The 12,165-nt window shown below is 37.8% G+C and overlaps 1 pseudogene; it reads right to left on the bottom strand.

Moving 5' to 3' along the window:
- Positions 1-2,210: 2,210 nt before the first annotated feature.
- On the bottom strand, positions 2,211-6,013 carry LOC114733092 (aminoacyl tRNA synthase complex-interacting multifunctional protein 1-like; annotated as a pseudogene).
- Positions 6,014-12,165: the final 6,152 nt, after the last annotated feature.

Genomic DNA, 12,165 nt, shown 5'->3' on the forward strand with positions numbered 1-12,165 from the left:
AAACCCTTGATCAATCAACCCATCATCATCACCATCAATTGTTTCCTTAGTACTTGCTCCATTATCAGAACCACCGGCAAGGTCATCATTATTACGTAGGCATTTCACGGGAAGGGGACAACCATAAAGACTAGGATTTCCAGCAAATGAAGGTGCCTCAAAAGTTGTTGTTTGACCAGGTAAGGAATGGGATCTGAAAGGTTGTTGTAAGACAAATTCAAGTAGCTCAAAAATGACAAGGAAGACAGGTTTTGAGGAATGGAGCCAGCAAGTTGATTGCTGGACAGATCAAGGGATGATAATTGATGCATATTTGATATGCTGTCAGGAATGATACTAGTAATGTGATTTCTTGACAGATTCAAATACATTAGACCAGATAGTTTTGTCATTTCATGGGGAATTCTTCCAGACAATTTGTTTCCAGAAAGGTCTATATTGGTGACAAGAGAAAGAGTCTTGGTGTACATCAATGACTGGCCTTTTGTGTTCACAACCAACCTATCTTGATAGTCCTCAACCTGATAGGAGACGAACTTATTGTACACATCTTGATATACCATATATTCTGAATTTTTGTCCTTTCTTTTCTCTTCAGTAATTGCTTTAAGATCACCAAAACTGGTTGGAATGCTACCACTCAAGTCATTCTCCCCAAGATCCAGGACTTGCAATGAACTTAGTTTTGAGAGCTCATGAGGTATTTCCCCAAAGAATGCATTGGACCTCAAGTTAAGAATTGCAAGATTTCAAAATCCATCTCCAATCCAAGAAGGAATTCCACCGGAAAGTTCATTGTTTCCAAGATCCAAGGTTTGCGAATAGGATAAATTCATGAATGATGATGACAACTTCCCCGAGAGTTGGTTGTCACTTAGGTGCAATAACGTCAGCTGTTGCAATTGACCTAAGGAATTTGGAATAACTCCTGACACCTTGTTCTTGCTAAGATCTAGTGCTTGTAAGATGGAACAATTTGCAAGGCTGGAAGGGATCCTTCCGATGAAGTTGTTGCTTGAAAGATCAATGGTCAATAGAGAATCACACATATCTCCAATGGACTCTGGTATTTGTCCAGAAATTTCATTATGAGAAAGAGATACGAAAGACAAGGTAGTCATGCTCGTCCAAAACCAATTTGGCATAGAATCATAAATGCTCGCATTTGAGAGGTCTAAATGTTTTATCTCTTTTTGTGATTGGAGCCAAATGGAAATGAAGGCCCCACAATGCATGAACTCATCATAAGTATTTCAACTTGGAAGGGGGGCATCCAATTAGAGCTGATGTTCACAATGAATGAATTGAAGGATAGGTCCAAGAATATCAGATTGGTAAGCTTTGAAAAATGAATTTCAGATATTATGCCTTCCAATTGATTAGAAGAAACATCCAACCCTGATAGGGTTGAAAGTTGTCCTAAACTTTCTGGAAGAGTCTCACTGAATTTATTCTTTCCAAGTTGTAAGATATTAAGATTTTTCATTGATCCGAAAGAAGTTGGAATAGGTCCTTCAAACAAATTATGGCTAAGATCAATTCCAATCATATTTTCTAGTTGACCTAACCAATGTGGAATTTTACCACCGAGTTGATTGTCCCTCAAAACCAAATATTGCAAATTATGTAGAGGTTTTTTAAAAGGACAAGTTTGTGTTCCTTAAAGAATTTCAGGTAGATTTCCTATCATATTATTCCTTGATGAAGAAAAACGATCCAAATTGCAAAGTTCTCCAATAGAACTTGGAATACTACCCTCAATAGCATTAGAATCAAGATAAAGTCTAGTGAGAGAAGTCATGTTTCCCAAAGATGAGGGGAGTTTTCCATGCACTTTGTTGTCTTTTAAATTAATAATTTGTATCTTTTCCCATCTTTTTCTAAAGAGTTGGGAGCAACTTGCTGTAAGATCATAATTCCGACTTAAATCCAACCATAATAAATTTGGCATGTCACCTAGATCAAGTGGTATTCTTCCATACAGGCCACTTTCACTCATATCAATATGTTGCAGGCTACTTGTATTCACAAGCCAATTTGGTACCTTTGAATGGAAGTTATTAAAGCTAAGATCCATGACAGCAAGTGAAGAAAAATTTAGAGACACAAGAGGTCGAATATAACTAGGTAAGTTAAAACCAGATAGATGCAATTCAACTATAGAAGGCAGCTGATTCAATACATCAAACCAATCTTTCAACAACGAAAGGTCAACCCCATTCATCGCCAGATATTCTAAAGAGATAAGACCATTTATCCATTGAAAATTGTCAACATGTAATTCAAGAAACCCAAGATCAAGAACTTGCAAGTGAGACAGGTTTCCTAAATGTGGAGGAATGGTGCCAGTAAAGCCGGCATGTGACAAGTTCAAATATTGCAAATTCTCCAAAGATCCAAAAAATTCAGGTATTCAGATAAAAAAAAAAAAAAAAATTCAGGTATTGATACTCCATTGAATGTGTTAAAACTCAAGTCTAAATGCCTTAGTGACTTAAGATTCATCAGAGATGATCTTATTTCACCACTCAGGCTCCGGAATACATACCCTTCATGTGAAGAATTAGAATTGGGACCCCAGTATGGGTTGTGGAGATCAACTGCAACAACTGTCCCTGTGTTGTTGTCACACTGTATTCCATGCCATTCACAACAGTTGCTACTCCTCCATGAAGATAACACATTGCCATGATCTTGAAGCCCAGTTTTGAAGTCCATTAGAGCTTCTCGATCAGAGGCCAAGCAATTAATCAAGTGGCAACCATTACTGCTCCCAACAGAAACTAAGATTAACAAGCAGACAAGGTGTAATAATATCTCAATCACTGGTAGTTTTGCCATTGATATATATCTCTCTCTCCAGCAAACTTTGGTTGTAGGCAAAAGCTGTACATCTCAGCAGCATGTACACACACACATATATGTGTGTGTATATTTCTCCGTTTCCGCGTAAGAGGGTAAATCTGTCTTTCATTCTTTGTTAAGTGGTCCCCAACTGAACTTTCATTAAGACATCGGTATGAGAAAATGCAGTAACGTAATAAAATCAACTACCACGTAGCTACAACGTCATGACATTGGTCTTATAATTGAGCTTTCATTCTGTGTGCCCCCACTTTCACGCGTAAAGTATATGTTTTTTCCTTCTTTCTTTTTTTTTTCTTCGAAGGAAGTTCAAAACGGAGCATTCATATCGAGAAGAAAATGAGCGGGCGTCATTGAAAAATGTTAAAGAACAATGTAGTTGGACGAGTTAGTTGATCGGAACAATTTGCGTCATCAAATTGAATAGAGATCTTTGACAATTAACAAATAATACCTCCAGTTCTTAATATAAAATCTCATTTGATTTTTAATTTGATTTTAAATATAAAACCTCAATTCACGTTATCTTTCATTTTTATGTATTTTTTTTAAGATAGTTCTCCTAATAATAGTATTTCTAGCCAATACACTTAATTATTAAGCATATTTTAGGAAAGACAATAATTATATATTACAAATAACTAATTTAATTTATTTTTTTAATGTATTTAAATTAGTCATAGTACTATTTAATACAGCTTTAATATGGTCCACCCTGGACAGTCACCTCACCAAGCAAGTCAATGAACCCTCGTCTTCTTGAAATGGAAATTTAACACGCGTTATGGGACTCTTGTGTTTACCGCGAGTGAATTCTGTCACACCTCTGACTTTTTTAGTGATATTAAACCCAAACAGAGAAAAGCTTCGATTTCAAGCAGTCGGAATTTACGTTCTATTCTGTAGCTGAGAAATGGAATTCGTCTTTTGCACAGGCCATTGATTCTGCAATTTACACATTTGAATTTTCTTTAGTTCAACAGCTTGGAAATTATTTTTAAGGGACGCCCAATCAGCGCTTATAACCAGCCCAAATCAGCAATTCAAAATTAACTTTCACAGTAAGCAATAAATAAATCGATCATCATGTTGCTTATCCTGGATTCATTGTATATATTGCAGAAAATGCATAAAACATGCGCATTTTTGTAGCCGTTTTCTCAGTAGTGGTTGAAGCAGAGCTGCAAGCCATAGATAAAGCTTCCGCCAGGGATCTAAGGAAGAAGACGAAGCTTGATGGAGGACATCGTTGGAGCTCGCAATCCAACAATATTCTTTTTCTTTGTAGAGGAAGAAGCATCCCGATCGATCGGGACAAAGCTTGGAAGAAGACTGCCGTTTTTCTATCGATTTGGACCCAAGTCCAAGTCCCATTTTCAAGTTGTTTTAGTGAGGCTACTCTGGGTTGAGTTCCAGTTCCAGTTCCAGTTCCAGATTGCCCCTCCTTCAAGCAAACGACAGCGTTTTGGAAGAGATCGGGAGAAGCAGGTCAATCTTGCTTCTTGAGTCGTTACCGGAAGTATTACCATGCGATGTTAAAAGAAGGGGGAAAAGAGAAAAAAGAAAAATAACTAACTACCAATAAGTGAAAACTATTCTTATGTCTCAACAAAATTTGCCCATAACTGACAAGAATAAACTTATCCCGATATTTTTAGCAGTAAAAAAAATCATTGTCCTAACTGACAAGAACAAACTTATCCCGATATTTTCAGCAGTGAAAAAAATCATTGTCCTAAATTATAGAACTTATCCTCATTGGAAAAAGCTATCATGTAATAAAAGTAGAGCTATTACCTGATTGGGAGTCGCAGGAGCAGGTTGATTTTCCTTTTCATCTTCTGATCCAAACCATATTCTTTAATTTCCCCCGGGGTTGCTTCCTCGGGAGGAAAAAGAAGTTCAACATTCTCATGCTTTGCATCAGAAGCAGCCATGAGCATGCCGGAAGACTTGACCCCACGCATGTTCCTTGGCTTCAAATTGGAAAGAACAATTACTTTTATGCCCTGCATATATGAATTATTTATTACGTCAATGTCAGGCTTCAAGTTCAATTCCGAAACATCATTTTCGATTTAAAAACAGTTACTCCAGTCCAGCAGAAAGAATCTGTCTAAGCCATCAACTCATGCATTATTTGCAGAACATAAACCGTCTTGCTAACAGAGTCCTCATTTCAAGGAGCAACAAAGGACAGGCCTTGAAAGTAAAGTATGGAAAATAACTGTTCTCTACTCACTTACTAAGTCCAATGAGACAAATTGACATGGAAGACCAGTGCAAGATGCATCTTGCAGTTTTCTTTTTCTTTTTTAATTATTATTAAAACTTCAAAAACACCTGTTACTGTGTGTTTGTGTGTTCCATCTATGTGTTGTTAATTCGTTTATCACATTTATAAGAATGTCAGATAGAGATCCCATTTTCCCAAGGTAGAGAAATTAGGAACACAGCTGCCAAACACATTGAGTACGAATCAAACTATCAATTTTAAACAACATTTTTCTCATTTATCAAAATATGAATGCTACTGGTAAAGGCTCAGCAATCAAACTATCAATTTTAAACAAAATTTTTCTCATTTATCAAAATATGAATGCTACTGGTAAAGGCTCAGCAATCAAACCTTATAACAAGCTGACATCGAAAAATTACCTCAAGGTGGTCGAGAGGAATGTATTTGACAAGGCCACTGCAAACGATTCTGGCCTCTGGCTCACCAATATCCACCTCTTCCACATAAAGAGAGTCAGCCTCCTCGTGTTTCCACACCCTTAGAATTCTCCCAACCCTTATGTCGAGCAAGCCGGCGGTGTCCTTAACATTTATTTCATTGTTACCAGAAGCATCACCGAAAGTGGTTGCGACGGATTCCGCCATTGCTTCATCAGTAGAAGGGGTGCAAAAGGAAGAGAAGGGAGATGAGATTCTTCTTCTTTCTCGGGATGGTGATGAGGAGATGGAGAAAATGGGGAATTTGGATTGAGTAATGAGAGAAGAACGAGTTACTAAGGAAGAAAAGGAGCCATGAGCCCTAGCTTTCCATAAGGAAGAAAGCGACAGCATAGTAGCGCTGCCCTTTATAGCATTTGCAGCGATGATGCTCGTCGCCATTGCCACCGTAGTCTAATCTTCTTCGATCTTTTACAGCTTTCTGGATGTGCGTAATGATATGGGCATGCAAGTATAAAAATTTAAATTATAAAAAGGGAAAAGGACAGGAAAATACCCTTAAATATGTGAAAACCCAAATAAGTGCATGTGAAAAGCAAAATTCTATATCAGACCTGGGGTACTGATATGGCATTTGGAAATGTTGGCCAAAGACAGAATTCCCCCTGAGGAAAATTAAAAGAAAAAAAAGACGGAACGCAGGAGAGGTTATTTGCATTGTGTCGTTGTGAAACTTCCTATGCCCACATCTCCACGCCATAATCGCTAGTTGCCGTGAGGGGAAGGAACATCGTGCCTGTGAGGAACTGTCATCGGCCGTTGTGAGGGTGAGAGGAAGCGGCATCGCCTTCAAGGGAACATCGTAGCTGTGAGTGGAGTAGTCACTGTCGGATGAACACTATTGGTGTGAGGGGAAGATCGCCACCATTACTGGGGTCTGATAAGTTGATTATTTATTTTATTTGCACGGTGGTTGTCGTTGGGCAATCAATTACATTAGAGATTAGAGATTTTGGAGAGTAATAAGGTTATTCGGTTGAACTAATGGGTTAATCACGCGAAGGTAAGTTGATTTCAGATGATTTTTGAATGATTTGTTTGTTAATGAAAGAAAGATTAAGCCTCACGATACTGAATGAGGAGAGGGAATGATTTATTTTGTTAATAATTTTTGCATGATCATTTTGGCTAATTGGTGTTTGATGATGAGAACATCTGTTAGTAGAGTTTATTACATAGGTATAGCGATTGATAACGACTGAATAGTGAATGACAACATTTTAGCATGAGTGACTGCTTAAGATAATTTTTTGAATGATCTTATTGTTAATTAAAGATTAAGCCTCAGTGTACCGAATGAGGCTAGGTGTAAGACCCTTCATTGTAAGACCCTTCACCTCAAAATCATAAAATTCACTACTATGGTAGAAAAGGAAATCTGTTAAAATGAAGTACCATAGTAGAAAGAAATTTGTATACTTTTAGAAATTGACTTTCAAACTCGGGTCAAATCCAAACTCAGTACATGCAACTAACATCAATCATTCACAACCACTAGGCCTCCGAGCCTCTATCCGGGTAACACAAGATATCAAAATCAGCCCATATAAAGGGTTTCCAACAATGTAAATCAAAGTTCCACAAACCATAGAAAGGGCCTCTGGCCAATTAAAAGTGATAAGATACACTTCCTCCGGTTTACCATAAAGCCGGGTAATCAAAACATTTCAAAGGGACCCTAACTGTGGCAATATACAACTATCCATACATAAACAAAGGCTAGAGGCCTAAGGCTAACCAAGCTCAAGTTTCTGCGTCTCTTCCCGAAGGCGCACGCCTAGAACCTTCACCTGAAAATATTGTAAACCACGGGGTGAGATAAACGTCCCAGTAACCAACCTTTCCAATTCAAGGTACTACTAAATAGGTGCTCGTGAGGTGTCAAGTGGGGCATTTCACAAGTAATATTATAAATGATAGCCACAACAATTCATGCAAGTACAATGATGCAATTCCCATCAACCATATCCCTCACTTTGGGGGATTTTCAAGAGCCGAACCTGGCCTATCCCTCACTATGGGGGACGTAAAGAGCCAACCATCATGCATTAATGGAGGCCTTACCACGTGGTAGTAACAATCAAAACTCTCATCAATTCCCAATTCATGCATCATGCTCAAACCATAATCAAATAGTAATTGAACATTTCATAATTAACTTCTTTCAGTGGCATATCTTTCACAATTCCAAGATTCATTCATCATCAATCGAAACCCCACAAGACGGTTTTCCTTTTTATATATACAACATACACTTTGAATATAATTGTTACTCGGAGCACAAAACATAAATCTACTTAGAATACCACAAAAGCAAGTACTAAGGATTGGAAAGTGGTTACCTCTCGCCTGAACAAGGAATAACAACCAACAATACAGTCTGTGCACCAACAAGGCTCACAACCGGTCTACACAAGCACACAAACACACAATCATCATGTATTAGCTTTCAAACTAATAATGTGGCCAAAACAACACTTGGGGACACAAAATTCCTAGCTCCAACCAAAACTCTACCCAACTCAAAGGGTATAACCATCATAACAACACTCCAAAGTCATAAAAGTCCATTAAAACATCAAATCCCCTTCCAAGCATCAATTAGGGTTCAAACCTCAAGGACCCACTATAGGAATTCTACACCCAAACATCCCATTTGAACAATTGAAGTTCTAACAACAATCTAAACCGATTAAACATCCAATTTAACCCTCCTTGACATAACCCAATTCACAAAACTCAAAATCAACCTCTACATTATCATCCTCAATCACAAAACTTCCTTTCCCATAAACCCTAACTTCAAAAACTCTAAGTTCTTCAAATCCAAGAAAACTACACCGATTAAAAACTTAGACTAACCCAAAGCAATCAATTAAACTCAAAACAATCGGTCAAAAACCTCAATTCCATCACAACCTAGAAAATTCTAGGGTTTTACCACAAATCCTCAGAAATTCCAAGAAAGAAAGTAGATTAGAGGTTAAAATCACTTACTTGAGGTAATGGATCCTTGGAAATGCCCCCTCCAAGCCAAAATACCGAAACCCTAGCAGAGCCTCTCTCTCTACCTCAGATTTTTCTAATTTTCGCACAACTGAACCCCTCCCGCGACTATATAGATTCGGACTCCTTCGCCGTGGCAAACCCATAACTTCGCCGCGGCGAACTAATCCCGAGAGGGATTACTCGCCTGAAAACCTGACTTCGCCGCGGCGAAACCTTCCCGAAAGGATACTCTCCCCTGGAACTCCCGGTTCGCCGTGGCAAAGTAAAACTTCGCCGCGGCGAACATACCCTGACAGGGGTACGTTCACCTATTCCTCCAACAAATCTCAATTCCAATCCAAACACCAAGATCAACATTAAAATCACTAATCTATCCTCAAAATCAACCAAAAGAGGTTATTAAAACCCGATAAAACTCAGGATGTTACACTAGGCACCAATTTATTTTGTCAATAGTTTTTGCATGATCATTTTTGGGTAATTGGTGTTTGATGGTGACAACATCTGTTAGTGGAGTTTGTTACAAAGGTGTAGGAATTGATAATGATTTCATAGTGAATGACAACATTTGAGTACTAGTGACTAGTGAAAATGAATTTTTGAATGTTTTTATTGCGAGTGACAATGAATGCATAGTGAATGACAACATTTGAGTACGAGTGACTGCTAAAGATAATTTTTTGAATGTTGTTACTGTGATTGACAACAAATTCATAGTGAATGACAACATTTGAGTAGTAGTGACTCCTGATGATAAATTTTTGAATGTTTTTATTGCGAGTGACAATGAATGCATAGTGAGTGACAACATTTGACTAGTAGTGACTGCTTAAGATGAATTTTTGAATGGTTTATTGCGAGTGACAACAAATGCATAGTGAATGACAACATTTGAGTACAAGTAACTGTTTTAGATGATTTTTTTGAATGATTTTATTGTTAATTAAAGATTAAGCCTCACTGTACTGAATGAGGTGAGGAAACGTTATATTTTGGTGATTACTTTTTGCATGATCATTTTTTACTAATTTGTGTGCGTGGGTGAAAACATCTATAAGTGGAAGTTATTACATAGGTACAACAATTGACAATTATTGCATAGCGAATGACAACATTTGAGTACTAGTGACTGTTGAAGATGATATTTTGAATGTTTATATTGCGATTGACAACGACTGTATAGTGAATGACAACAGTTGACCATCAGTGACTGTTTATATGCAGAAGAGTGAAGATGGTCTTGGAAGGAGATTCATCAAAATCAGTACAGAATGGATTCATGTTGTTTAGGAAGGAGTTTTATGAGAAATTAGGGGGAAAGAGGTCAAAGCGTTTTAAGGAACAGAATAAGGAAGTGTCAAAGGCATGGAAAGAGTTGTGTGAGGAGGAAAAAAAGAGGTACAATGACAAGGCTAGGGAATCAAGGCCTGAGAGGAAGAAAACAAGGAAGAACAAAATTCCATTCAAACCTGGTGCTCTTTGCCCCAATTCAGGTCATTGGCGGACTTTGTAAATGATAATGCAAGTTTGAGGGAGAGAGAGAGAAGATAGGGTTCTCAAAGTTGCTGCATGTAGCATGTGAGAGACTCCCACATGACCTACTAGTGGCTTTTCTTCGTTCATATGATCTAACAACACATGAATTCAGAATTAGGGGCATTTCAAAGGAATTCAAGCAAGAAGATGTTAAAATATTGTTTGGTGTACTTGACACTGGGGAAGTAGTGAAGGCCAAAGTAGATGAAAATAATCCAACATATCAACAATTAAAGAAGGAGTACTATAAAGTGTCATTTACCAAGATATTAAATGACATTAAATCTGCAGAGCATGATGATAAATTTGAGTTTTTGTTTATATTGTACACCCTTGGAATCTTTTCTGTGTCCAAATTCAAGGGATAAAGTAAGTGATCGGTTACTGAAGCTAATGGCTTGCATTATAAATGGGTTTGAGCATTATGATTGGGCTACATATATTATGAAGGACTTAACGAAAGAGTTTAAGGCTTATGTTAAAGCATTCAGAAGTGGTGGGAGCTCTAATGTGAGCAGCTGTGTGTACTTGCTGTTGGTATGTAATGTAATGTAATTTGTCAATATTTGATTTAATTGATATTTGTATAATTTTATATATTTCATGTTGCAGATATATTTGTGCGAGCACTTCAGGTTGAAAAAAACTGATGTGCATGATGCTGCAAATGCTATTGAGTATTGGAATGAGGAGAGAGTTAAAGAAGTTGTTAAGACAGAGAGGGAGAGCAACATAGGATTATTGTTTAGAAGGACACAAAGAGATGTGAAAGTGGGGCAAGAAGACAGAGTAGGAGTTCCTTATCTAGGCCCAGTATGTGTTACTTTGTCTAGTGTTTTTAGTTGTTTAGGATATGGATTATGTTGAATTTGATGGTAGTGTTTACAGGAGCTAAATAATCTTTATGGACGATTGGTGACTATTATTGATAAGAGCAATAAAAGACTACTCACTGTAATTGCGGAAGAGTTGCTGAAGGTTCAGCTGACAAAAGAGGCACACAAAAAAGGTGTCCAAGAGGGAAGTAAGGAGCCAATTGAGGTGGAAGAAGGAGTTGGAAGAGGTGATGATAGTTTTCACATTGATGAAGATTTTGAGGACAATTTAGGTGGAAATAATGATGAGTCTCCCATAGAAGGAGGAGAAAAGGGTAAATCTGTACAAGAAGAAGAAGGAGAAGAGGGAGACAATGATAAATGTAGCAGTGAAGAAGATGGAGTAGAAGAAGCTGAGGATGATAAATCTTCCAGTGAAGAAGAAGGAAGAGGACAAGGTGACAAGGATAAATCTGCCAGTGAAAAAGAAGGAGAAGCAGAAGGTGATGATGATGAGGCTACTGGCGAAGGACAAGCAATCTGTGATGTGAGTGGGGAAGGAGTGGAGGAGGGACAACAACTCCGAAGATCAAAGAGGGTGATTAAATCAACAGTTAGATCTTCATGGATCTAGACGAAGGAAATGCATAAGAGAAAGAGGACTTTGGAGGACAAGGACAAATTTTTTAAGACCATATCCAGGATGCCTCTGCGGGATTAGGGTGACCAGTAAGTTATCATAAAATGACAACTTTTCATTATGTTTTCACCCGTCACCTATATGAGTTGACAACAAAATCATATCCAGGACTGAATTTTTTTTGTTCCTTTTCCAAGCCAATAGTTGATATGCATGATGAAGTACTCACTCGGGAAGAACTACTTTCACTGGGTGGAATCCAGAAAATAAACACGCAGCTGATGTCACTTGTATGTAAGACTTTGATGGACGATATGAAAGAGGAAGGAATTTGCTTTACACTTTCTACCAATGCAGACCCACAAAATGAAAGACCAAAACCTATGAATGAAGTTCTTTACAACACCAAAAAATAATAACCCAACACTTCACCTCTTTACCCACCTAAAACCTACTCACCCATATACACAACCTACCGAAATAACGACCATCAGGAGAGGAGGAAGAAGAAGCTGAACTTTAGACAGTATTAATGACTTTAAAATTAAACTTACCTTGCCTTTC

The sequence above is a fragment of the Neltuma alba genome, unplaced genomic scaffold, assembly GCF_004799145.2.
Source record: "Neltuma alba isolate B1F8T4 unplaced genomic scaffold, ASM479914v2 tig00012964_pilon, whole genome shotgun sequence".
Classification (NCBI taxonomy): Eukaryota; Viridiplantae; Streptophyta; class Magnoliopsida; order Fabales; family Fabaceae; genus Neltuma; species Neltuma alba.